General features: G+C 38.0%; 1 pseudogene; it reads right to left on the bottom strand.

Moving 5' to 3' along the window:
- Positions 1–233: 233 nt before the first annotated feature.
- LOC122141011 lies at positions 234–23,899 on the bottom strand (annotated as a pseudogene).
- Positions 23,900–25,759: the final 1,860 nt, after the last annotated feature.

The raw sequence follows: 25,759 nt of genomic DNA, 5'->3' as shown, positions 1-25,759 counted from the left end.
CATAATTTATAGAGTTTTGATAATATTAAACATTTGGTTGATCCTTGCTTGATTTTTAAGATTCTAAATTGTTGCGCGCCAATTTTTTCAGCTGGTTTCCCAGTGTTACTGGGTCAGTGGTTCCCAACATCATCATAAATGAACTGACACTGCTTACCTCTAGGGATTTCAGGTTACTTCCCATTAGTGTCCTTGAAGGAACGCTTCAGTGAAGCGCTTGTGTTGCCGTGCTGCTAAGATGTTTGGTGTTCAGAGAACACATCCTTATGTTCCAGAGGGAAGGAGTCCTTCAGCTTCTCCATTCACTTTGGTAAACCTGAAGACCCGCCCTTCACTGCAGCCGCCATTCTCAGCGTCGTTGCACATCCGCTATTACAGCGTTCTCCAGACATGGCACGCCAAACGTTAGAGAGGATGGTGTCCACATATGTTTTAGCCAGATGACCCAGAACTTCAGGGAAAAGAAATGTTAAACACAGAGCGGCGAGTAGAATGGTATTGATAAGCATGAATGGTGTTTATTGTATGTATGCACATGCACATTTTCTTTCCAATCACCTCTTCCGGTAACTGTGTGTCCATCTTTCAGCCTCTTCACACAGCTGTCATGAAAGACAAACTGGCAGAAATGATCTGTGACCTTCAAGAACTCAGAGGAAATGTCAGCAGAATCCAAGCTCCCCAGGCGAGACATATTTTCTGGGGCTGTTGGAAAGGGGAAAGTGAAGCACTTCCTGGAAGGGAACGAATCTTGGATGCATTCCCTGGGAAAGTTGTACTCGATCACACTTCTTGAAGTGCCTAGAAAAGATGAGCACATTCTCTAGCTGCTCTCAGTTCTAGAAAAGAACGTCTGTTTCAGGAATGTAACTGGTTGAGCTACTGGACATAAAATGCTGAGATATAGGAAATAGTAAACTTGAATACCAAACAATTCAGCACAGTAAAACCATAAATATTAACTCAATAAATTATGAATTTTAAAACAGAAATGCAAAAGATCTGTTGACAAGCCATCAAGTCTGAAAAACTAGTCCAAGTAGTAGTTGTGATAGTGAGGATTCTTAAAAATAATCTTGAATTAGATTATTTTTTAAATTACCATGTTTCAGCTTCAGAGCGAATCTAGATATCCTCCTCCTCTGTTACATCTTTGCCATCGATCTTTAAGCTCCAGTGTGAGTCCCTCACAGCCCAGATGAAACTAGGGAAGAACTTCACAAACTCGCTTGAATCATCAGCATCCTCATCTGATGATTTGACCTTGATGCACTCTGATAGTTCAGTGACATATCTGACAGTTTGTTCAGGCATGAGCTAAACAAAAGTGTCATTCCATGAGGTACTAAGCAAATTCACAACACTGGTTGTGTTTTTAGTATCATTAAACCTAGCTGAGGAAGTGGTTAGTTGTAAAATTAAATTATGACAAAAAATGTGTAATTAAGTATCACTTTAAATATTATGTCTGACTGAATTTGCATTTCTATTTGTATAATTCCAATTTAGGATATCAACACAGCAGCAGTTATGGAATAAAGGTAAAAAAAACGGGTTTATTATCCACAAAATGTTTATTTTAATTATTTTAAAAACACAGCTGTAAGGATGTCCATGGAAAGTATTACTAGGGTTGACACTATCATTCACACAGGACAAATGTGTGACGTGTTTGCAGGGTGAAAAGAAACATGAATGTCAGCATACATTTCATTTTAAAAAAAGGCCAAGCAAAGCATGTTTCTTCTTTGAAATCAAAGAGTAATGAAATAGATTAATAATAATTATGAAGACTTGTAACAAAAAACAGTAATTTCAATGCTTTTGATTTCTTCATCTACAAGTTTTTTAATACAAGGTAAATGTTTTGTAAAAGATTTAATTCCAAAATCAATAATACTGTAAAATGCATAATAAAATGCATTTTAATTAAGTTTCTTAATATTCTATATATTTAAAAATCATATTTAAGCATAATATGGTTCAAATCACTGAAATGTTCAAAGTTTTGCAATTACTTTTGTAGGAGTTAGAATTTAGTTTCTTTTTTAAGGAAACCAAAGTTAAATAATGTTTTTACAGCTGAGTTTTGCAATATGTTTGGATGCACATTTTGTGTTCTTCACTGCATCAAGTTGCCTTGAAAATGTGTAATTTATGGTATGCAGAAGAAAGATATAGAGTTACTTCCTATGTCTTTGCAACAGAAGATGGTGTTTGGATGAATACTTAAACATCTTGTTGTTTCTATAAATGTGGTCGGGTGATTTTTAAAAAAAGAGTTTGTTTGAATACTGTACAGGTATCTATAAATGTTCAGAAGGATACTGTAGATCCATTACAGCCTTGTTGTCAATCGTCCCTCGACTGTTGTAGACCAGAGTGCTGCTAAGTAACACACAGCCAGGACTGAAGATGTTGGTGTCATGCTTTGGGTCTCCCTGTGAGAGACAAAGACAATCATGGACAGGTTTTTTTTGCCATTGTTTAATTATCAGCATCACCACCCGATAAGTTTTCTTATTTGCCAATAATTTGTCCTAAGTGGACTTTTATTCAGAAGTTTTCATTCTCCATCTTTATTCAGTTACTTTTTTTTAATTGTTTGTGCATTTGTAGCCTTAATGATCTGAAATCACTCTTGCAACCAAACTTTAAATCCTTGATTTCAGTTTCAAGGTGCTCTGATATAGAAGGCACCTTATCTTAGTCTTTCAGCTTTGAAAACACTGCACAGAGGAAACACTCATTACACTGTAGTTTTTATATGAATATGTTTTTATCTCTGCTCTGAGATGTGAAAGTATTCTTGAACCCATGATGCTTAGTTGTGTTTTCTTGTTTAGGTCACCTTACTTCCACGTCAATCTCCGAGTCCCTCGGTGTCCAGCAGCACTAGAGTGGTTCTGCTTTATTGGGGATGGGACACACACACATCCCAGATGCCCTTCGTCTTGGACTCAACGTTGTGCTGCCATTGCGCCCAACCAACCGCGTGATGAGGACAGTGACTTTGGTGCCTGTAATGTCATTCACTTGAACTGCATGATGTTTGCGGGTGGAGAGCTAACCTGTTTGTTTTCCCAGCGAGGCGGTTCACTCAGTGGGACTATCCCGGTGCGGTAGAGCCCCACCACAGCCACCACCACCACCGTCTGCTGGATCTGGATGCTCCAGGATCTTCAGCGCTGGACTGCTGCACACGCAGCTTCCTCCAGCTGAGTCCGGTGTCAATGAAGCACTGACTGGTTTTTATCCATCCTCAACTGCCAACACATGTGCACTACTTTTAAACCCTTGAAGAACTGCAGTAATTGGTGCTACTAATTGGTGCTTGCACTATTTTAGATTTCCTAATTAAAATCACTCAGAAATTCCTAACTTTTGTGTGATTCCCTCTATCTGTCATTTGTACCATATTGTGCACAACAATTTTTGGTTTTTACAGGTGCTTACAGAAACCTCAAATCTAAGCTCGACAGGATGATATACGGCCTACGCTTGGTTCTACAACTAAATTAACCCTTTAAGAGCCCTGAAGTCATTTTTGCCTCCCTGAAGGTTTATTTCTGAGTGACATACACAAAAATAATGACTGATAACTCAGGGTTCCTGCGGGTCCTTAAAAAGTCTTAAAACCTCTTAAATTTAGTTGTATCAAGTTTAAGGCCATGAAAAGTCTTAAATTATACAAGAAATTCTTAATTATGATCTCAAGATGTCTTACATTTTGGGACGGAAAGTCCAGAATTGCGATATGGCTTGATGTGACGATTAAACTTCAAAAGGCTATGATTTTATTAAATAAACATAAACATTACACGTTTCAGAGTCTGGTGCTGCGCTCAGAGGGCTACTTTGTGTACTGCTGTTTCTGGCGAAACAGTTATATGTCTGCAGCTCCGAAAGCGCCTCCTGCTGGCAGAGAATGAATGTGCGTTTTCAATCTAAGATCTGTGTGTATTGGGGTTGTTTTTGTTCAGACCAATGTGAAAATTGACCCATGTTTTTACCACTGCAAACATGAAGAGCTGTAAATGTGAACTGGTGGATTGATGAGAAGATAATTCATTATAAAAATCTAAACAGTAAAATGTATTTGTGTTATTTAATTAATATAATTTATTGATAATCGTTTAATTTAATAATTAATACTTTTGACCCGTCTAAATGTGAAGTTGTCAATTTTATTAAGTTTTTGTTTCTGTGAAAACTTGTATCTGAACTGTAAATCTTGCTTTTTACAGTCATTTTAAAGTTTAATATGTTACTTTAGACATTGCCCTGCCCCGCTCATATGGTATTAATTTTACTTGTGCAGGTCTTAGAAAAGGTCTTAAAAAGTCTTAAATCTGATTTAAAATTGAGCTTAAAAATCCTGCAGAAACCCTTTAACTCCAAGACTTCATCAAGGAGAGTCAAAAGGTTGGTATCATTTGATAGAAAACTTTCGGTATTTATAGATATTTACAGAAATAACTTTCTGTTTTCTGAGTGACATTTGCAGAAATAATGCCTCGCTCAAGTTTATTCAAACCCTGCTTGTTTTATTCTACTCTTTGAGAAGTTTCAAATGTCATATGACACATGACTGTCTGAGCTGTATGATATTTTTGACATAGTAAAGTATATGGCACAAAAAACATTTCTTAAATTAAGAAAACATTTTACTTATTTATCAGCAAATAACTCTATAAGCACTACTTAGGAGTTATAAAGGATTTTTTTCTTTTTTTTTTTGCTAGGGGGCACCTGCCGGCGGTACACTCCGGTTTAGATAGACTACTCAGCAGTCGTTAAGAGTTGATAAAATGGTGTTTTTCCACTGCGTGGTATGACTCGGCTCAGCACGGCTCAGTATGGTTTGCGTTGCCACTGCAGTTTAGTATCGCTTTAGAGTGGGCATGTCATTATAGTTATTCTATTGCCATAACTCCTAAAAAAAAAACTTTTCAATTCCGCGTCGTCCCATCAAGCTCTCGCTGGATCTGCTTCTCTGCTATCAACCAGAGGAATGTCTGTACTTCCGCAACAGATAACGAAACTTTTTGGTTGTTAAAAAAAGGTTCTGTCCATGGACTTCCGTTCGATCACCACCAGAGGCCACCCTTTCATTACATTGACGCACTACACAAACTGATGCATGTCATCCCGAACTACATATCCCATCATCCATTGCACTGATTGCACACAGCTGTAACCAATCACATTCACTATATAACACTCACTCAGATCCCTTTCAAACTGCTGAGTATTGTGTGCGCTTATCGCTAGTTGTGATAGCTACGTTACGGGGCCTGCTTTAAGTTTCTTAGCATTAGCATTAGCATTAGCCTGCTTGTGTTTTCAAGAATGTAACAAGAAAGTAAGCTGTAAATAACACTGACAATAAATATTCTATGTGGTAATTGTGTTCTTTTTTTTCCTGTAAATTACTAATAGTATCAGTGACCATCACAATAATGTTAATAATGCAGTTTATTTGCGTAAACAGCATGATTACTTTTTTATTTCAGATAAATAATAACCTGTTGCAAAGCGAGCCAATGCAAATAAAAAGCCCACTCAGGAACCTGGAACACAGCTATGACCAAGCGATGCACACACTCCCATCTATTCAAAGTCTCTTCAAGAAAGTATGTCCTTCAGAGCACATAAACAATATACATTTTGGAAATGCCAGGTATGTGATGTTCATTTATATATTTCAACATGACACATGAGCCTGCATTTATTTGATCCAAAATACAGAAATTTGCATTTGCTAAAGCAGTAATATTGTGAAATATTTTTGCTATTTAAAATAACTGCTTTCTATTTGAATATATTTTAAAATGTAATATATTCCTGTTCAGAATCATTACTCTAGTCTTACTCCAAGTGTAACAATATATACTATACCATTTAAAAGCTGGGAGTCAGTGTGTGTGTGTGTGTGTGTGTGTGTGTGTGTGTGTGTATATATATATATATATATATATAGTATGTATATATAAATATTCATATATAATATATGTATGTACAGGTGCTGGTCATGTAATTAGAATATCATCACAAAGTTGATTTATTTTATTAATTCCATTCAAAAAGTGAAACTTGTATATTATATTCGTTCAAGGGCCGCGGCGTTAACTGCAAGTCAGTCGCGTGTTAAATTCATTCACGAAACTACCACCAGGTGGCGCAAAGAGACGGATTGCGAACTGAATGTAATTGTAAAATGAGATAAAAGGAGGAGGTAAAACAACAATAACATTATGATATAACATTGTACCATCTTTAAAAAACCATTAAAAAATGTACAGTGAGTTAATTTCAAAATGTAGGATAGTCTTAGGCTACAGTCTACTCATCAAAAATTAAAAGAAGACCTTTACACAAAGGATCTTATGCTTGCTATCATTATTAAACAGTCATTAAATAAGGCCTATATATACGGATAAAAAGCTAAATGTTTTCATTTCGGTTCATTCTTGGTTTTAAAAAAAATCCTTCAGGTTCCATTTGCAGATCGAAATGAGAACGTCCAGCATTTAGCAATACTTATTATTAATTCTGTTATTATTCTTGATTTTTCAAACTGCTAACACTTTGCATTTTTGAATTATGCCTTTACTGTGTGACCAAAAAATTGAGTATTTTTCTGTTTCAAGCTGTTTGATCGCGCTGGTGCCTCGCGCACATTCATTGGAAAACAGTAGCCGTTCACCCGTGCCATTCGCCGCGAGCAGCGGTCCACTTTGGCATATTTTTGTTAATTATGATTTTTTATTTTTTTTCCGTCGCTACTGAAACATGCGTTAACTACAAAGCCTATTTTTCCTAATGAATAATAGTTAAGCTTGAAATAGGCAACATCACGAATATGGAAACGTTTGGATTTCTCCCGAATGAGAGCCCAACCTTACCTTATGGTTCGCTTTAAATTATTATTCATTTAGTTTGTTTATAGCTAAGCCTATATTATTATATACTGCAATTTTATTTATCCAGTAGAATTATATATTTGTAATTATTGTTCTGATTATTGTTCTGTTCTGATAAATTTGTTAAATTTAAAGGATTTGTTGTAAAGTGAAGAGAACTAAAAATATCCTGTTGGCACATTATAACATTATTAGGCCAGCCGTTATTATTTCTGAATGTAATACAATGCAACTTATACATGACTTATATATTTTTTTCCTCTCACAAACTTAATTAATTTTTTTAGCCTGTTTTAAAAAATAAATAAATAAATAAATAAAATAACATTCAGCAACAAAAATAGGCGATTAATCGGTTAAACTTTGTTACTGTGGGGTAATTCTAATTATTATATACTTAGGAACAGAGTCCTAGGCCTAATCTAGGCTATCCAGGGTTTTTTATTTTTTTTTTATTTTCATTGCATCTGAAAATGACTTTGTGCAGCACATTCACTTCGCACGCTCAACCTGCCTCGCGCGTTGCTAGACATGTAGATGATTTAAAAAAATGTTTGATATAAAGGTTGCTGTCCCATTTTATACACGAATTGTTCATTTAAAAAAAAAAAATAGAATTATATTGTTAGTTCTAATTATATTGTTTACACAAGTTCATTTAGGCTATTTAACATGCACTGTGACATTTTACCCTTTTAACGTATAAACTCCTTGAGATTTTAAAGTCAGTTTAATAGTATTGAAGTTCAAGTTTTAAAAAAAAGGTTTTAAATGCTTAAATTATTTCTATGAATTAATAATATGTTATCATGTTTATTCTTGTAGAAAATAAGTGTTTATTATATTAGAAAATAAGGGAAAAAAATAAAGGACGATCCAAATATTATTCATATTTGTGTTGCTTCACCTATTTATGTAAGCTACAATTATTCTAAAAAAACAAAAACAAAAAAAAAACTTAATTTATTTAAAAGTGCCATCGACCTTAGTAAATTTTACCATTATAGTATTGTGACTTTAAAGGTAAGTGATTTAGGAGGTGAAAATACTGTGATATTACAAATGTTATGGGATTTTAAAGCATAACAAATGAAGGTCTATAAAACGTTAGCCAATAAAGCATTTTTTTTAAACAATGGCACTTAAAGTTTTGAACTAAAATATTATTTCAACCATATAGCCTGTTAATAAACAAAATGCATACTTTTCAATGAAAGAACACTGAGAGTTTGCTTCTGGTGTTTGGATTTGTACTTCGATATAATGAGCTCCAAGTTTAGGGAATAGCCAACACAGTTTTTTTTTCTCTCTCTCTCTCTCTCTCTCTCTCTCTCTCTCTCTCTCTCGCTCCATTTAACTCTCTATTTAACAGCATTAACTTACAATGAAATACATCTTCCTTCAGGTAGACTGAATGTTTTTCTGTCTTGCTAAATGTTGGGCTCATGATCAGTAAGTTGTATTCGCTCAAACTAATTTAGTTAAATCAAAACTCTTGCGGACTTTTGAAGCTGGGTGCAGTTAGCGCGAGTCCCGCCACGCTGTGAAGGCGGAGCAGCTGATGGAGGACTCCGCTTGCTCTTAAAGCCTTCCGCAAACGCTACGTTTCACAATAACAATGATTTACGTAAAATAATGATTAATTATCAATTGATAATTTGTTATTATTATGGTCTTGTGAAAACAATAATATGGGCTGCGGGAAAATAATGAATAAAAAGAGTAGGTCTGCTGTGAGTGCAGGAATGTTTCAACCCAGTAACATGACAACACACCGTTCCTCACAGCCAAAAAACAGACCGAGTTCAGTTCAGCTGGAGGGGGCTGGGGGGTAGTTCTGTATAGCTTGTGGGGGTTGATATAAAGGTGTGAATCTCTTGGTCTTTCATATGGACAGTGTCTTATGAGGGTATCAAAATTTGCAGAAACAGGTTTAGATAGGACTCGTTATTTTGGTTTTAAGGCAACTTTGAAGAAAGATTTTGATCCACTTCAAATGTTGACTAATGTATAGCGCAATATAGTTTATTAGTTATTACAACTTCAGAGGAAGTTGCCTTAACTCAAAAAAAAAAAAAAAAAAATCGCAAACTGTTGCATTAATTTTATTTTGTTTTGTCTAAACAATATTTTTTTAGACTATGAAATATAAATTCTCACAGAATGTAGCCTTTTCATAACCATATATTGAAGTATCTCTTTGTGTTTTTCTAAATCCCCAAACAGAGTCCAGACATCAGTATGATCCGTCTATGATGTTTTATAGGCTTTTTTAGATTGGGAATACACATGCGTTACAGACATGACAAAAAAACATTTTGGAGTTTTTGGATACATTATTATATTATTATTTTTTTTTTTTTTTTTAGTAAACCTAGTTACAATGCCCAAACAGAAGCAACAATATCTGCAGAGAAGAGTTGGCCATTCTCAAAAAAGAAATATCAATTTTATTTCAATTTTCGTTTTTGTGTTTCAGAGGAAAAATCAGTGTTAAGACATCTCTCCAGACCGTTCTGAAAGAAGAATTTATGCAAACGCGTATAAAATGCTTTAAAAACTTTAACAGAGATGGCTAGAGGCTATTTAATAGGTCTGCCTCCCATTTAAGATTTTTCTAGTTACTAGTCGTTCATTTGTCATTATTCAACTAATCGCAGGTTTATATTACATTTACATCTATAATCCATAATGAACCTTAATATATTCCGCGCTCAAGCACATGCATTAAAGTTTGCCCCAAAGCACAGGCAGAAGTAGCCCAATAATTGTAAAAAATGAGACATTATAATCATTTATTAATAAACAAATGTTTTCTTGTCGGCTGCAAGATGAAATTCACAGTGCTGACTCTCTCCACATGAACGCGCCTTTAAAGAGAAATACAACCTTCACAGATTACATAATGCTTTTGTTCTGAATTGATTAGTTTAAAAGACATTTCAAGCTTTCTGTAGATGTATTTCTCATGTATGTGAGACACCACAATTTTAAGTTAATTCATTATCAGGAAAAATTCAAGTGATCTAGAGGGCGCCTCCCTGTCCTGCATGCGCATTAATAATTTTCGCACAAACACTTAAATATGAATAATTATTCACATTTTGCATATGCATTACAAAGTAAATTATTTTTTACATGCAATTATCCAAAATAAAACCAAACAAGATTTGTAATGAAGATAAAACAAATAAGAATAAATGCTGCGTGTGCACTCAGCATCACTCGCCGCGCAGCGCAAATCTTGCACGCAGACATTTTACACACCTGCATTTAAATGCGGCTGCAATTTTTTTTTTTTTTTTACTTAAATTCTGTGTAAGCAAGTAACGGCGGCTCCCTTTAAAATCACTGAAGTTGTCTATTAATGAAGCTCTTTTTTAAATCATTTGCACTTTGGTGATTATAATGAGAGAACTTGAGTTGTAATCGTGAGGACGTTTTATTAATCAGTCCCATTCTTTAGAATTTCAATGATTTAGCTAAATCATGGCAGGTTTAATTTCTTCGTTTTCTTGTTTTAATTAGGCCTAAATAATGGGAACGAAATTATACAGTGCCTAACGTTTTACTAAAATAAATAAAATAATTTATAAAACGCGCAACAATTTCTTAATCAGTGTACAGACAAATATATTTTCCCAAGAAGTTGTCTGTCAAAATAAAGGACAGGTAACGAATAACAAAAATGCATGTTGTTTAATTAAAGGAATTTTAAAATATAAATTAAAATATAGGCCTAATATATGAGAATATTGACATTTTGCATATAAATCCATGTAGCCTAGATCACTAAAATAGGCTACCACTTTTAATGCTACGATGCAAAGTAAAACACAATTTCTTTAGAATAATATAACACATAATTCATATTATATAAATAATACTGCACACCTATTAAATGTGTCAAATCTAAAATATGGTGTAATACTGTGTAGCTTAGAGAAAATATAAGCACAGGCTCAGGCACAGGCTTGACATTTATCCTGCTTGAGTTCGTTCTAAGAAATGCACATATCTTCATAATTACCAAACTTTCATCTGTGAATATTAAATATTTTAACTGTAGTGTTTTTCTTTCATTTTCCCTGACTGCAGCCTTCAAATGTAACATCAGCGAGGCAAAACTGACATCTATTTGCGAAAATGTGCTTTGATGCACTTGTTTGAAAACTTGTGATTAAAGCACCACTCATCAGTAAAAGCTGCAAATGCAATTTGCAGACGCCGCGGCGGCGGTACGAGCGGTGGTAGAAGCAACATTTTGGATGTCCACCTACTGTAACTGACAACTAAGGAAAACCCAAATTCAGTATCTCAGAAAATTAGAATATAACATAAGACCAATACAAAGAAAGGATTTTTAGAAATATTGGCCAACTAAAAAGTATAAAAATGAAAAGTATGAGCATGTACAGCACTCAATACTTAGTTGGGGCTCCTTTTGCCTGAATTTCTGCAACAATGCGGTGTGGCATGGAGTCGATCAGTCTGTGGCACTGCTCCGATGTTATGAGGAGCCCAGGTTGCTCTGATAGTGGCCTTCAGCTCTTCTGCATTCTTGGGTCTGGCATATCGCATCTTCCTCTTCCCAATACCCAATAGATTTTCTATGGGGTTAAGGTCAGGCGAGTTTGCTGGCCAATTAAGAACAGGGATACCATGGTCCTTAAACCAGGTACTGGAAGCTTTGGCACTTGTGTGCTGGGGCCAAGTCCTGTTGGAAAATGAAATCTGCATCTCCATAAAGTTGGTCAGCAGCAGGAAGCATGAAGTGCTCTAAAACTTCCTGGTATACGGCTGCGTTGACCTTGGACCTCAGAAAACACAGTGTACCAACACCAGCAGATGACATGGCACCCCAAACCATCACTGACTGTGGAAACTTTACACTGGACCTCAAGCAACGTGGATTGTGTGCCTCTCCTCTCATCCTCCAGACTCTGGGACCCTGATTTCCAAAGGAAATGCAAAATTTACTTTCATCAGAGCACATAACTTTGGACTACTCAGCAGCAGTCCAGTCCTTTTTGAAGCGAGACACTTCTGACTCTGTCTGTTGTTCAAGAGTGGCTTGACACAAGGAATGCGACAGCTGAAACCCATGTCTTGCACACGTCTTTGTGTAGTGGTTCTTGAAGCACTTACTCCAGCTGCAGTCCACTCTTTGTGAATTTCCCCCACATTTTTGAATGGATTTTGTTTCACAATCCTCTCAGGGTGCGGTTATCCCTATTGCTTGTACACTTTTTTTCTACCACATCTTTTCCTTCCCTTCGCCTCTCTATTAATGTGCTTGGACACAGAGCTCTGTGAACAGCCAGCCTCTTTTGCAATGACCTTTTGTGTCTTGCCCTCCTTGTGCAAGGTGACAATTGTCGTCTTTTGGACAAGTATCAATTCAGCAGTCTTCCCCATGATTCTGTAGCCTACAGAACTAGACTGAGACCATTGCAGGTGTTTTGAGTTAATTAACTGTTTAGAGTGTGGCACCAGGTGTCTTCAATATTCAACCTTTTCACAATATTCAAATTTTCTAAGATACTGAATTTGGGATTTTCCTTAGTTGTCAGTTATAAACATCAAAATTAAAAGAAATAAACATTTGAAATATATCAGTCTGTCTGTAATCAATAAATATAATATACAAGTTTCACTTTTTGAAAGGAATTACTGAAATAAATAAACTTTTTGATGATATTCTAATTATATGACCAGCACCTGTATAAAACTTATTTAGCACACAAGTGATCATAAATACAATAATCATGTTAGAAACAATGCTGTTCTTTCAATTAAAAAAAAATCATCTCTTTTCAACATTAAATAATAATAATAATAATAATAATAATAATAATGTTTTTTTGAGAAACAAATCAGAATATTAGAATGATTTCTGAAAGATTGTGTGACTGGAGTAATGATGCTAAAAATTCAGCTTTGAAAGTCAGCTTTGTTCCTAATAAAGTGTTTAACTGCACTCGCAAGTGAATCTCAAGTTATTTTGTGGGATAATTAAATATATTCTAAATAACTACAAACCTAAAAATATATACATTTATTTGTCCTCACATTCTTTCTTGTAACTCTTCCCTCTCGGTCACTCACCTGCCTGAAAGGCTCACTATGCAGCTCATTATGTGGGTCTTTGACTTCTCAGGTGTGAATCACAAATATTCATGATAGTTGACGCCTACCTCGCATATGCCCTTTCGAAACAAAAGGTGTCTTAGAAATTTTAAATTCATCTATTGTTTTCCGTGAGTGAGTAAACAAGATGATTTTCACATCATTTTGAAGCAAAAATTCTAGGCTACAAGCTCCAGGTTTGACATTCTAACAAATCAAATGCACTTTATTTATGACATTACCTCATTTAAGTGACTTGTAGTGACTTGTAAATTGTAGTTTTTTTTTTACTAACCACGCATAAACGTTGTTTTCTCAAAAACACAATCATGTACATGCATGCTATTTACATATTATTGTAGCCCAGTTTGTACTGATTACAGTGTTATTAGACTTTAGCCATGTATCTATTTATAAACAACTGAAAAAAAGCACAAAAGTCAGGGGATGTCAAAATTTCTCCAGGCCCCCAAAACCCCCTAGACTTCAGAGGGTTAAAGACACTACAAATTCGTGAAGGTCCCCGTTCTTCTCTAAGTAAATGTATGGATTATGCTCTATTGTCTGTTGGTTCAGTGTTCACTGTGGGTATCGCGGAGGAACGTGACCCTCCACTCAACCACATCTTCCACCACCACACCACTAGATCACGCTCACAAAATGGCGGCGACAGAGGAGCCTGATTGCAAAATGGTGGACACAACAGTTCCCCGTTATATCACAGCAGATCTTCCTGAGTCAAGTCTGGTCACAGCTGATCTTCCAGAGTCACAGTTGGTCTTCCTGAGTCAAGTCACCGTTGATCTACATGAGTCAACTCAAGTCCCCGTTGATAATTTTGAGGCAAGTCAAGTCACCGCTGATCATCATGAGGCAAGTCGAGTCACAGCTGTTCTTCATGAGTCAGAGTTGATCTTCCTGAGTCAAGTCACGTCTCAGCTTGTTTCTCTAAGAGCAGGCCAGCCAGTTCATATCAGCAGCAAACTCAGAAATCTAGCACCAGAGCTAGACCCAACAACAGACCTCATCAGAGTAGGTGGGAGGCTACGGCAGTTACAGCAGGTCAGTGACCTTGATATCCATACCATTGTCCTTGACCCTCGTCACCCTGCTACCATGATTCTTTTTAAAGACTATGATGAATGGTTGCTACATGCTGGCTCTGAAAGATTATTTGTAGAAATCAGAAGACAGTATTGGATCTTGAGAGGTCGACAAGTCATTAAAAAGTACCAGCTTCACTGCCCATAATGTGAAAGATGGAGAGCACAGCCTAAAGTTCCTCAAATGGCAGATTTGCCAACAGCTCGCCTCCGCATCTTCTGCCCACCCTTCTTCTCAACAGGTGTTGACCGTTTCAGACCATTTATTATCAAGATAGGTAGATGAAATGAGAAATGGTGGGGAGTGCTTTTTAAGTGCCTGACGACATGTGCCATTCATTTGGATCTCCTTAATTCACTGGATACAGTGCCTTCTTACTAGCCCTCCACAGGTTCATCGCACAGCGAGGCAAACCAGGAGAAATAATTTCAGATCAAGGTACAAATTTCAAAGGAGCTGACAGGGAGCTCAAGACAGCTTTCAAGGAATTGGAACCGCGGCTTCAACAACAACTGGTAGATTACCAGATCGATTTCAAATTCAATCCCCCTAATGCGCCACACTTCGGAGGACTGTGATTCGTTCCATCAAGAGTACACTGCCGTAGCCTCCCACCTACGCTGATGAGGTCTGTCAATCATTTGAAGTTAAATATTGCAATCGATCACTGTGACTTGTGTAAGTAGAAGGTACTTTATTTTGTTTATTTTTATCTATTATGTAACAATTAAGTGATCCATCTGCTAATTATTTTTATTTTATTGTTCTAGAAAACCTTGCACATGTCCATCTGTTGATGCCAGAGCAACCATTAAAAGGCTATCATTAAGACTCTGAGTTCTCTGACAAGAATACTGTAGCGGTCAGTGCAAATTGATCCAGCTATAAATCTTAAATCAGAACAATAATAATATTTGAATTATTTATTTAGGTAGTATGCATGACTTTTACTGATTGATGTAAATATGTGAATACAAGTTTAAACCTTTGGAAATGTAAAAGCACATAATTATGTACTTATTTGTTATTGTTTGTATTAATGTCTTTTTTTTTAATTTGTGTTGGTTGTTGGTATAATGATCACAATAGGAAAAAATAATTGAAAGGAGAAGAAGAAAATGTAAATGATTAATGTGAAAAATATTCTTTATAAAATAAAATTTATTACTATGCACCAGGGTCGTCGCCAGAAAATCTTCAATGGGGGCATTTCATTTTTCATAGGGGGCACACTTTATATGATCTCAGGGACAGAAAACATAAAAAAAAAAAATGTTAATCCTAGAATTCAGATAAATTTATTTAAAAAATTCCTCCCCCTCCCCCTCCAATTTACGTTTTAATTTTAAAACGAATTTCAACTATAAAAATAATACTAAAAAAATCAATAAAAACATCAAAAAAAAAAAAACAAAAAATTCATAATAAAATTTATAATTAAAACAACAATAGTATTATCTTTAATTCAATGAAGTAATTTGTAAAGTGTTTTTTTTTTTTTTTTTTTTTTTTTTAAAAACTATTTTTTAAAACATTTGGTGCATGGATCAAAAAAAAAAAATCTACTAAAGACATATCAGACAGAATTGTGTTGAGAGAAAGAAACAAGTTGTCTGTCATGTTTCTGTTCTGTTGTTTTTTGGTTTCTCTGCTTCCCAGTTTGCCTGTGTTCCCTCGTTTGTTTCTATGGTTTTTGATGTTAATTAGTTTCACACACCTGTTCTGCTTATCCTTAATTGTATATCAGGCTCAGAAAAGAGGTTCAACAAAACTACTCTGAGTTAAAACTTGAAACGCTGAGTTGACTTACCCTGAGATGGAAAACTTGAGTTTTCAGTTTCTGAACAGCTGAACGGTGTTAGTTCAATCCACTCTGAGTAGGTTGACTGAAGCCCCATCCACATGGAGACACGTTTCGCTGTATACGCATAAATTAAGTATCATATAGGTGCTTCATCCACACGGATCCGACGTTTTGGGAAACTGAAACTTATATTTTAAACAAACTTAGATTCCAGAGTGGATAAATTTGAAAACGCTGCCCTTGCATTTTCGTGTAGACAGTGAATCTGTATATTTTCTGAAACGTTGACATCATCAGCCCACGTCTCGCCCCTAGTCAGACACCACTACGTCACGTAACAGCAACAAAAACATGAGCAAACACTGAACGATTGTCTTTTTATTAACTAACATTATGTGACAATGGCGGCGTGTCCACATGTAGCGGCTTCTCTCTCTCCCGTCAGAACAGTGTTTTTGTGTTTTTTGTCTTGTGAATCGCATTGTTTTTGTACGTCTTCATTGCGTCTACCTGTCTTTAAGCATGCATACAGTCGTGAGTTTCTGCTGGATGTCGGCAGAACCACATTTTTAGAGTTAAACTCCGCACACGTGGAAGAGCTACGCGACCTCGGTCCACTCTGGAGGCCTTCACCATCACCGACCCCCAATACTGCATCTCGCCCACAGCGGAGGTGCCACAAGCGGCGTGAGAGGAAGCAGAAGAGGGGTAAGTGCGGAGGTATCCGGGCTAGGCTAAAGGCTAACCAACACAAGCCAGCTATCCCCACCATCGTACTGGCTAACGTACGCTCTTTGGACAATAAACTGGACTACATCTGATTACTATGCTCAACTCAGAAGACTGTAAGAGACTGTTGTGTTTTTGTGTTCACGGAAACATGGCTTAGCAACAGCGTTCCAGACGTCATGCTAATGCTGCTCGTTAAAGTCGCCAAACCAGTTCACAAACAAATTCAAGTGTGGCCGGAAGGGTTGTCAGAGGCTCTTCAAGACTGTTTTGACACCATTGACTGGAATATATTTAAGCAGGCTGCCACATACAACAACACCACAGACCTCCAAGAGAACTTCGAGATGGTCACTGCCTACATCACCATCACTGTCTGGGCCAACCAAAAGCCGTGGATGACAGGGGTGATGAGGTGGGCCTGAGGACAGCTAGGGCCAACCTATCCCACGGCATCAGAGAGGCTAAGAGACAGTACTCCAGGAGGATAGCCCATCGTTTCAGTGACAGAGACACTCTGAGCCTCTGGCAGGGGATACAGACCATTATGGACTACAAGCCCCCACCGCAGACCTGTGACAGCAACATCTCCCTGCTGAACGAGCTGAATGCCTTCTCTGCTCGCTTTGAGGAACAAAACAGAAGACTCCTCCTCCTCCCGGTGACCAGGTGATGATGCTGACCCCAGACAGTGTGAGGAGAACCTTTAGCAGGATCAATACACGCAAAGCTCCGGGTCCTGACAACATTATTATTTTTTTTTTTTTTTTTTGAATATTGATACTTTATTGAACAACAACAATCAACACAAAGTGTTCAAAAGGATAAAAAACACAAAAAAAGCCCCATAGGCTTATTTCCATTGGTGGTCCTTAAGATGGAAGATTAGTAACAGTACATGTACTAACAACATTGAGGACAATGAAGAAAGGGAGCATAAAAAAATACATACAAATAAACAAAAAACACTAATAAAAACATTAAAAAAAAAAAAAAAAACACACTAAATTCCCAAAAGACAAGCAGACACACAAGCAGACAATACAGTATTCCTACTACTTCAAGTATTCTTACTTTTTTTCTTTTTTTCCTCTTTTTTTTCCTCTTTATAAGTTTAATAAACCATTTTTTTTTATTGAAGATTTAAAATGATAATAGGAAGAGCTCAACAGTTTAAGGTTTAAAGGTAAATCATTCCACAAGACAGCTGCAGAGTATAGGAAAGAGTACTTTCCCACACAGCTCTTAAAGCGGCAGGGCCTGTAATCTGTGGAACTCCCCCTGGTGCAGTAATTGTGCATATCACTAATTTTTGAAAAGTAATCACATAAATATTTGGGTGCCAGATTATTTCTTATCTTATAAACTAAACACCGTTTAAGTTGAGAAACCCTCTCCTCCACTCTGAGCCACCCAAGACTTGAGAAATGGTTAGGAAGAAGATGAGTTCTAGGATGTAATTTAAGGATCACTCTGATTAGTTTATTTTTGACAGATCTGTAGCTTGTCTTTAAGACCTTTAGTAGTGCCTGTGTACCAAGATGTACAGGCATAGTCAAGATGACATTGAACAAGCGCATCAGCCAGGATTTTTAATGTTTTACTATCTAAGAGGCTGGATATTCTTTGCCAGGAACTTAGTCCTTTGGCTTACCTTGAGATAATTTTTTTGGTGGGCTAGCCATAAGCTCCCCTGATAGTTTGTTATCTAATATACAGCCCAAGCAAGTAACTGCTTCCTTGGCTGTAATTTCAACAATACTACGACTACTCTGAACCCCCTAGCCTTTTTCAGTTTTATCTCTGGACCCCAAAAGAATTGACTCTGTTTTGCCAAGGTGGATCGACAACTTGTTGTCTGTTAGCCAAACACTGAGGTTACAAGTTCTAAACTAAGCCGCATTTCCACCCTCTGATTTGTCTTTATGAGAGACTAGAATAGCTGAGTCATCTGCAAATAAAAACAAATTACAGTTTATAGCTGACGACATATCATTGACATATAATAGAAAAAAAAAATGTATTGAGAGACTGTGCAGCGGAACTCACTGATGTCTTCACAGACATTTTCAACATCTCGCTTAGTTAGGCTTTTCCCCCCACATGCTTCAAAGCTACCACCATCATTCCAGTCCCGAAAAAGCTGTCTCCATCCTGCTTCAAAGACTACTATCCAGTTGCACTTACTCTTATTCTCATGAAGTGCTTTGAATGGCTAGTCATACACCACATCAAGTCTGCCCTCCCTGGACCCCTTCCAGTTTGCATACCGGTCCAACCGCTCGACCTCCTCTCAGCACTCACACATATAGACAAAAAGGAATCAAAAGTCAGAATGTTGATCATAGACTTCAGTTCAGCATTCAACACAATCATACCTCAACAGCTCATTTACAATCTGGTCCAGCTGGGGCTCAACACTTCGCTGTGCAACTGGCTGTTGGACTTTCTGACTGGAAGACCTCAGGCAGTACGGGTTGGCAGTAACACATCCAGCACCATCACACTGAACACTGGGGCCCCCCATGGATGTGTGCTGCGGATCCCCCTCCTCTTCACTCTGCTGACCCACGATTGCACACCATCACACAACTCCAACCTCTTTTTTAAGTTTGCGAATGACACAACTGTGGTGGGGTCTCATTAGCAACAGAGATGAGACAAACTACAGGAGCGAGGTGAGCCGTCTGGCCGGGTGGTGCAGTGACTCTGAATGTGGAGAAGATGAAGGAGACTGTTGTTGACTTCAGGAGAGTGCACACTCAGCATGCACCTCTGACCATCAAACGTGCGGCTTTGGAGATGTGCACATCATCCTGGGTGTGCACATCACAGCGGACCTCTCCTGGACTGACAACACCGTAGCACTGGCCAAGAAAGCCCACCAGCGTCTCTACTTCCTCCGCAAACTGAGAAGAGCTAGAGCCCCGGCCCCCATCATGTGCACCTTCTACAGAGTCCCCATCGAGAGCATCCTGACCAGCTGCATCACTGTGTGGTTATGGCGCCTGCAACGAGTCCTGCTGGAAGACCCTTCAACGTATAGTGAGAGCAGCTGAGAAGATCATTGGTGTCTCTCTTCCCTCCCTCCAGGACATTTATCAGAATCAGAATGAGCTTTATTGCCAGGTATGTTTACACATACGAGGATTTTTTTTTTTCATGACAGAAGCTCTGGAGTGCAACAGAATGACAGCGACAGAACAAAAAAAACACTTCAGGAGCTTGACAGAGGGGCCCTTAGATGTGCAATCATTGGTGTACAGGGAGAAGAGAAGTGGGGAGAGAACGCAGCCTTGGGGAGCTCCAGTGCTGATTACACGGGTGCTGGATGTGTATTTTCCCAGCCTCACTAGCTGCTGCCTGTCTGTCAGGAAGCTGTTGATCCACTGACAGACGAAGGTGGGCACGGAGAGCTGAGTTTGTTTGGGCAGGAGGACGTTTGGAATGATAGTGTTAAAGGCCGAGCTGAAGTCCACAAACAGGATCCTCACGTAAGTCCCTGGTCTGTCTAGATGTTGCAGAACATAATGTAGTCCAATGTTTACTTCATCGTCCACAGACCTGTTTGCTCTGTAGACAAACTGAAGAGGATCCAGTAAGGGTCCAGTAATGTCCTTCAGCTGGCCCAGCACCAGTTTTTCAAATGACTTCATGACCACAGACATGAGAGCCACAGACCTGTAGTCATTTAGTCCTGTAATTTTGGATTTTTTTGGGGGTGGGGATGGTGGTGGAGTGTTTTGAAGCATGGACTTCACACAGCTCCAGTGATCTGTTTAATAACATCTTTAAGAAGATGAGAGCCAGTTGGTCAGCACAGGATTTCAGACAGACTGATGTAACACAATCTGGGCCTGGTGCTTTTTTCCTTTTCTGCTCCTGGGAGACCTGGCGCACCTCATCCTTGCTGATCTGAATTGCAGGTGGTGGGGGAGAGGGGGGTTGCAGGAGGTGTGAATGGTGTGAGCGGTTGTTTGGAGAAGTGATCAGGGCGGGTTGAAAGAGTTGTGAATGGTGTGAACGGTTGTTTTGGAGAGGTGTTTTGGGCGGGTTGCAAGAGGTGTGAATGGTGTGAACGGTTGTGTGGAGAGGTGTTCAGGGCAGGTGATGGGTGTTCTTTACGGAACCCGTCTCACCCGCATAGCCCTCTGCATCGCAGGTGATCCCTCCCACCCGCACACAGCTTCTTCAGTCTGCTGCCATCAGGGAGGAGTCTGCAGAGTCTCCGGGCCAGGACGACCAGCAGACTGAAGGACAGCTCCATTATCAGGCTGTCAGGAAGCTGAACTCGGTTCCCAACCTTGCCCCCCCTCCCCTCTTCTGCCCCTGGCACCACTGAACTATGAACCCCCCCCCCCACCCCACCCCAACCCCACCCACACCCCCCCCAGGTCCCACATCCCCAGGTCCCACATCCCCAGGTCCTTCCACTCCCCCCTCCCACTATCATACAAGGACATGCACCAGTCACTTTGTGCAGGATTGGTCTGCTCTCTACCTCACTGAAGCACATAACACAACCCATTCATTCAGCTTAAATAAGAACTGCTTTCAGAGCTCTTTGACACTTAATCAGACTGAATAAGCTCTTTTGCAGTACAGTCTTTTTATCTGCACTGTTTGTTCACTTCACTGGTTTGCACTCTATCTGCCATGTGCCTTGCACTGCCTTATTTAACCTTATTTTTATTTTTCTTATTTTTTTACATGCCCTTATTTGTATAGTTGTATTTTATATTTCATATTTAATCTGGATCTATCTGGATTTTTAGGCTCTACTGTTAGGGTTATCTGTATGCACCATGGGTCTGAGAGTAACGCAATTTCAATCTTCTGTATGTATGCTGTACATGTGGAAGAATTGACAATAAAGCAGACTTGACTTGACCGATTAACACAGATTAATAAATGTATTGTTCCATGTTCGTATTTTATAGCTCATCAAAAAAAAAAAATGCGGCAGCAGAAAAAAATTAAACATAAAAACATAATTCAATCAGGTTAAGCTTCAAGCGTGAGGTTAACTTCAGCGTGAAATGGGTGAAGGCTAATGTTACATGACTTTACAATGTTTGACATTCAATAAATATCATTCAGTGTATATTTCAATGTGCAGCATCTTTTTCCACATAGTCTAATGCTTTTTCACATAAATAAAATTTCTCTAATCCAACATGCTGCATTTCTTAATCAGGGTAATAAAAACATTTGACTTCTATACAGAACACAACAGCAAGAAGGCTGAGACTTGTAAAATGAGAGGGGGACCTGAACCATCACTGACAGATGAAGAGGAGATGGCCAAAATACCAATATTAAAATCCAACAGGGAAAAAAATAATTTGTTGCTTTTGTATTTGTATAACATAAAGATGACCAAATAAACTGTGAATAATTTGTGTTTATTTAACAGCTGTGGTGGTGGTTACAGCATATATCTTGCACTACCCTTCCATCTGGCATCATTCCATTCCATATAGTAATCAGCTTCATTTTCGGAAGGTGTGATGGTGAGAATATGTGTGTAATCAATGCATCAAACCACACTGGAAATCCTAAAGGAAATTCTAATTATTTGGTTACTTAGAGGTTGCCACAAGATGTTATAATTGTTTTTATCAATTGAACGCCATTAAAAAAAAAATGGTACAGTTCAAATAAATATGCATGTGGATATGGCAAAATAAAAAAATTTAATGAAATCCTCTCCTGATGTAAATGTAACTCCCCGCCAATTAATGCAGCCTCCTCATCTACAGGATCCCTTATAAAAAAGACATGCCATTTTTGTCATATTTACAGTGTCTGTATGATGAAAATGAAAGTGGTCCAGTGAGAAAAATAGTTTGTTTCCATTTTCATTAAGATTATTTTTCTTACCCCATTGGCAATTAATTTGACTTGTTTACCCCAGGAAACAAAACGAAATATCGTACATATTTTTTTCTTATATAGAAAATGCATCATGATTTAAGAATTTTTGGATATTTGTATTTGAAATAAGGCAAAAATCTCAGCAATAAAAGCAATTTTTGAATGAGATATTTAAACATTGCTTACACTTTAAAAAGGGGGAGGAGACCGAAAGAAACTCTGGGTTTACTGAAGAAAACCTGCTCCTGACCAGGTTAAGTTCACAGAGTAAATTACTATGGTAACTTAGCGAGAGGTTTAGTTTTGTCTTTTACTGGAACCGAAAAAACTGAGTTTCCCTTTTCTGGGGTTAACAAACTCCAGCAAAACCCATTTTCTGGAATACACCCCTGTTCTAGTATTTTAGCCCTGTCTGTTCCTCTGTTCATCATCTGCTATTATTTGGATTCACCTTGCTGAGCACTTGACACTGTTTGTTCATGGACTTGTGGATATTCTCCTGGATTTATGATTAAAAACTTATTTTTAAACTCTACTCCTTCTTCGTGCTCTTAATTACAAGCCAGCAATGCCTAACTTTGTCAACAAATCTTTTAAATTTACAGAACCGAATTGAAAAAAATTCAGAAAATATGAGCAGCTATAAAATTATAGTACAAAGTATATGTAAAAATTATAAAATAAATCAAATTATACTGACATTCATTATACATGAACATCTAGTCTAGTCAAAACAAATTGATCTAGAGGGAAACTGAAACGCACCTATACATCTCTCATTCGGCACGAATACAAAAGATTCCCACAAGAGGCTCCGGCACAATCGCTTGGATTTTTCCCTTATAGCAGTGGAAATTACATTTTTGGGCATACAGATAAGAATAAGACATTATTCAGAACTGTAAAGGGTTCACTTTTATGTGTGTACAGTTACAATAAAAACAAACCTTCTGCTTTTGTATAATAATGAAAACATATAGTGTGTGCTTTCAGCCATTTGAGCTTGTGGTACAGTCACAAAAATGAAATGGAGGTCGGACATGTTGCATAGTTTTTTATTTAGTTTTGTTAATTATTTAAGTTAAATATATTACATTTAGGACTATTTATTTTATTCCTTTGTTGTTTTATTCTGTTTGAGGTGACGATGTGTGAATTCTTAGGCTGGTTTCACACCGCACTCGTAAGCAGGACGCAAGCAGCGTGTATATTTTTTAGGTGCCCATGTTAATAATAGTAATAATAATTAGTTACATTTATATCCAGAATAAAGCTTTCAGGGTACTCACACCATGCTGTACATGGAAGGGGGAATCTCCTCATCCACCATCAGTGCGCTGCATCCACCTGGATGATGCGACGGCAGCCATATTATGCCAGAACGCCCACCACACACCAGCTTATTGGTGGAGAGGAAACACAGAGTGATGAAGCCAATCAGAGTAGATATGGGGATTGTTAGGAGGCCATAATAATGGACAGAGGCCAACAGGCGAATTTTGGCCGGGATGCCAGGTTTACACCCTTATTCTTTTTCGAAAGACATCCTGGGATTTTTAATGACTACAAAGTCAGGATCTAGGTTTAACATCTCATCTGAAGGACCGAGTGATTTTTGCAGTATAGTGTTCCCGTCATTACACTTGGGCATTAGGACTGACCACAAGGTGAGCGCCCCCTGCTGGCCTCACTAACACCTCTTTCAGCAGCAACCTAGTTTTCCTAGGAGGTCTCCATCCAGGTACTGACCAGGGGGCTCAATCATGCTTAGCTTTAGTGGGTGACCAGTCTTGGGCTACAGGGTGATATGGCTACCAGCTGTTAATAGGTCAGAGTATTTACCCACCGCACACAGAGGCGGCACAGCAGTGCGTAGCAGGAGCAGAAAAAGCGGCAGTGCAGCGGGTTGTTACGGTGCCGAGTCTAATTTTCTGCACCATTCATGCTTCAAAATAGAAAGAGTAAGCATGAAAAATAACAACTTTCACCATAAAATCAAATAAATGAGCTGTTCTGTTTCACAACCACCTGTTCTGTTTTCGCAACCATAAAATAATGTTCCCAGAATGTTGCAGGGTGGTTATTTTAAAATAACCTAAAAAAAATAACATTTACATACCTGCCAACCTTAAATAAATTTTATGAGTACTACAACCCCCACCTCCCCCCCCCCCCCCCCCCGCGCGCGCACGCGCGAGAACCTGACAGCCCACCGCCAATGTATGCTCCACACCGTTGCACACACACACCTGTGAGAAAGCCTATGAGATACCTACACTATAATACATATTATACACATAATAATCCTTTCACCAATTAAGATTTATTAGTTACTCCATAACATATATACAAGTAGACCATAAATGTTATACAATTACTGCAATCACTCCGAACATTTTGTACAGGAGGCATAGCCCATGGAAACTTCTTCCACCTGAAAATCTTGTCAGAAATAAAAGTAAACTGAGGACATTCTTTGTAAATAAATAAATCAAAACATTAAATAAATGTGCAAAACCAGCAGTTATCAATATCAAAATCAGTTTGCTAAAAACAAACAACAATTTTTTTTATAATTTTCCATGCATAGTGTTTAAACTTTTGCATTGTTTTAACTTGTTAAAGGTTGCAGATTTGGCTTTTTTAAGTAGTGCGTCAGTGAAAGTCTCTTTGTAATCAAATGCTGCCTTTGGAGGCAATCATGACTTTTCTTGTCACCAAGAGAACTAAGCATCTCTGTGCTCAGGCTAGCACGGACATTGTGTTTTGTTTTTAGTGACCAAGCTGAAAATCCTTTTCACAGTCCGCATTGCTGTGAAAAATCACACACACACCCCAAGCATAACTGTGGAGAGGTTTGCAAAAAGTTTCTTCCCTCCCTCCTGATTCCATCACACCTAATTCTCTCCAAGCTTCATCAGCCCGTTTGGTAAGAAAACCATCATTCAAGGTGGAGGACTGAAAGAGCCGAAACTCCTCCTCCACTTCATCCACTGTAACACCATTTCCCAAGAAGCAGGGAAACCTGTCTATGAAGTATGTCAGTGAGGAGAATTTGGCTGTTTGCCGTCTGCTTATATCAGCTACGGCAGCATGACGCAGCAATTCGTCGCCATAGGGGAATTTAGAGAGCATGTACTCAACAGCTGCAGTGAATATTTCCTTACATCCCTGAAGAAAAGCTGCAAGA

This window comes from Cyprinus carpio, chromosome A4 (assembly GCF_018340385.1).
Source record: "Cyprinus carpio isolate SPL01 chromosome A4, ASM1834038v1, whole genome shotgun sequence".
Lineage (NCBI taxonomy): Eukaryota > Metazoa > Chordata > Actinopteri > Cypriniformes > Cyprinidae > Cyprinus > Cyprinus carpio.
Note: the sequence above shows the minus strand (reverse complement) of the source record. Positions and strands in the feature narration are given on the sequence as shown.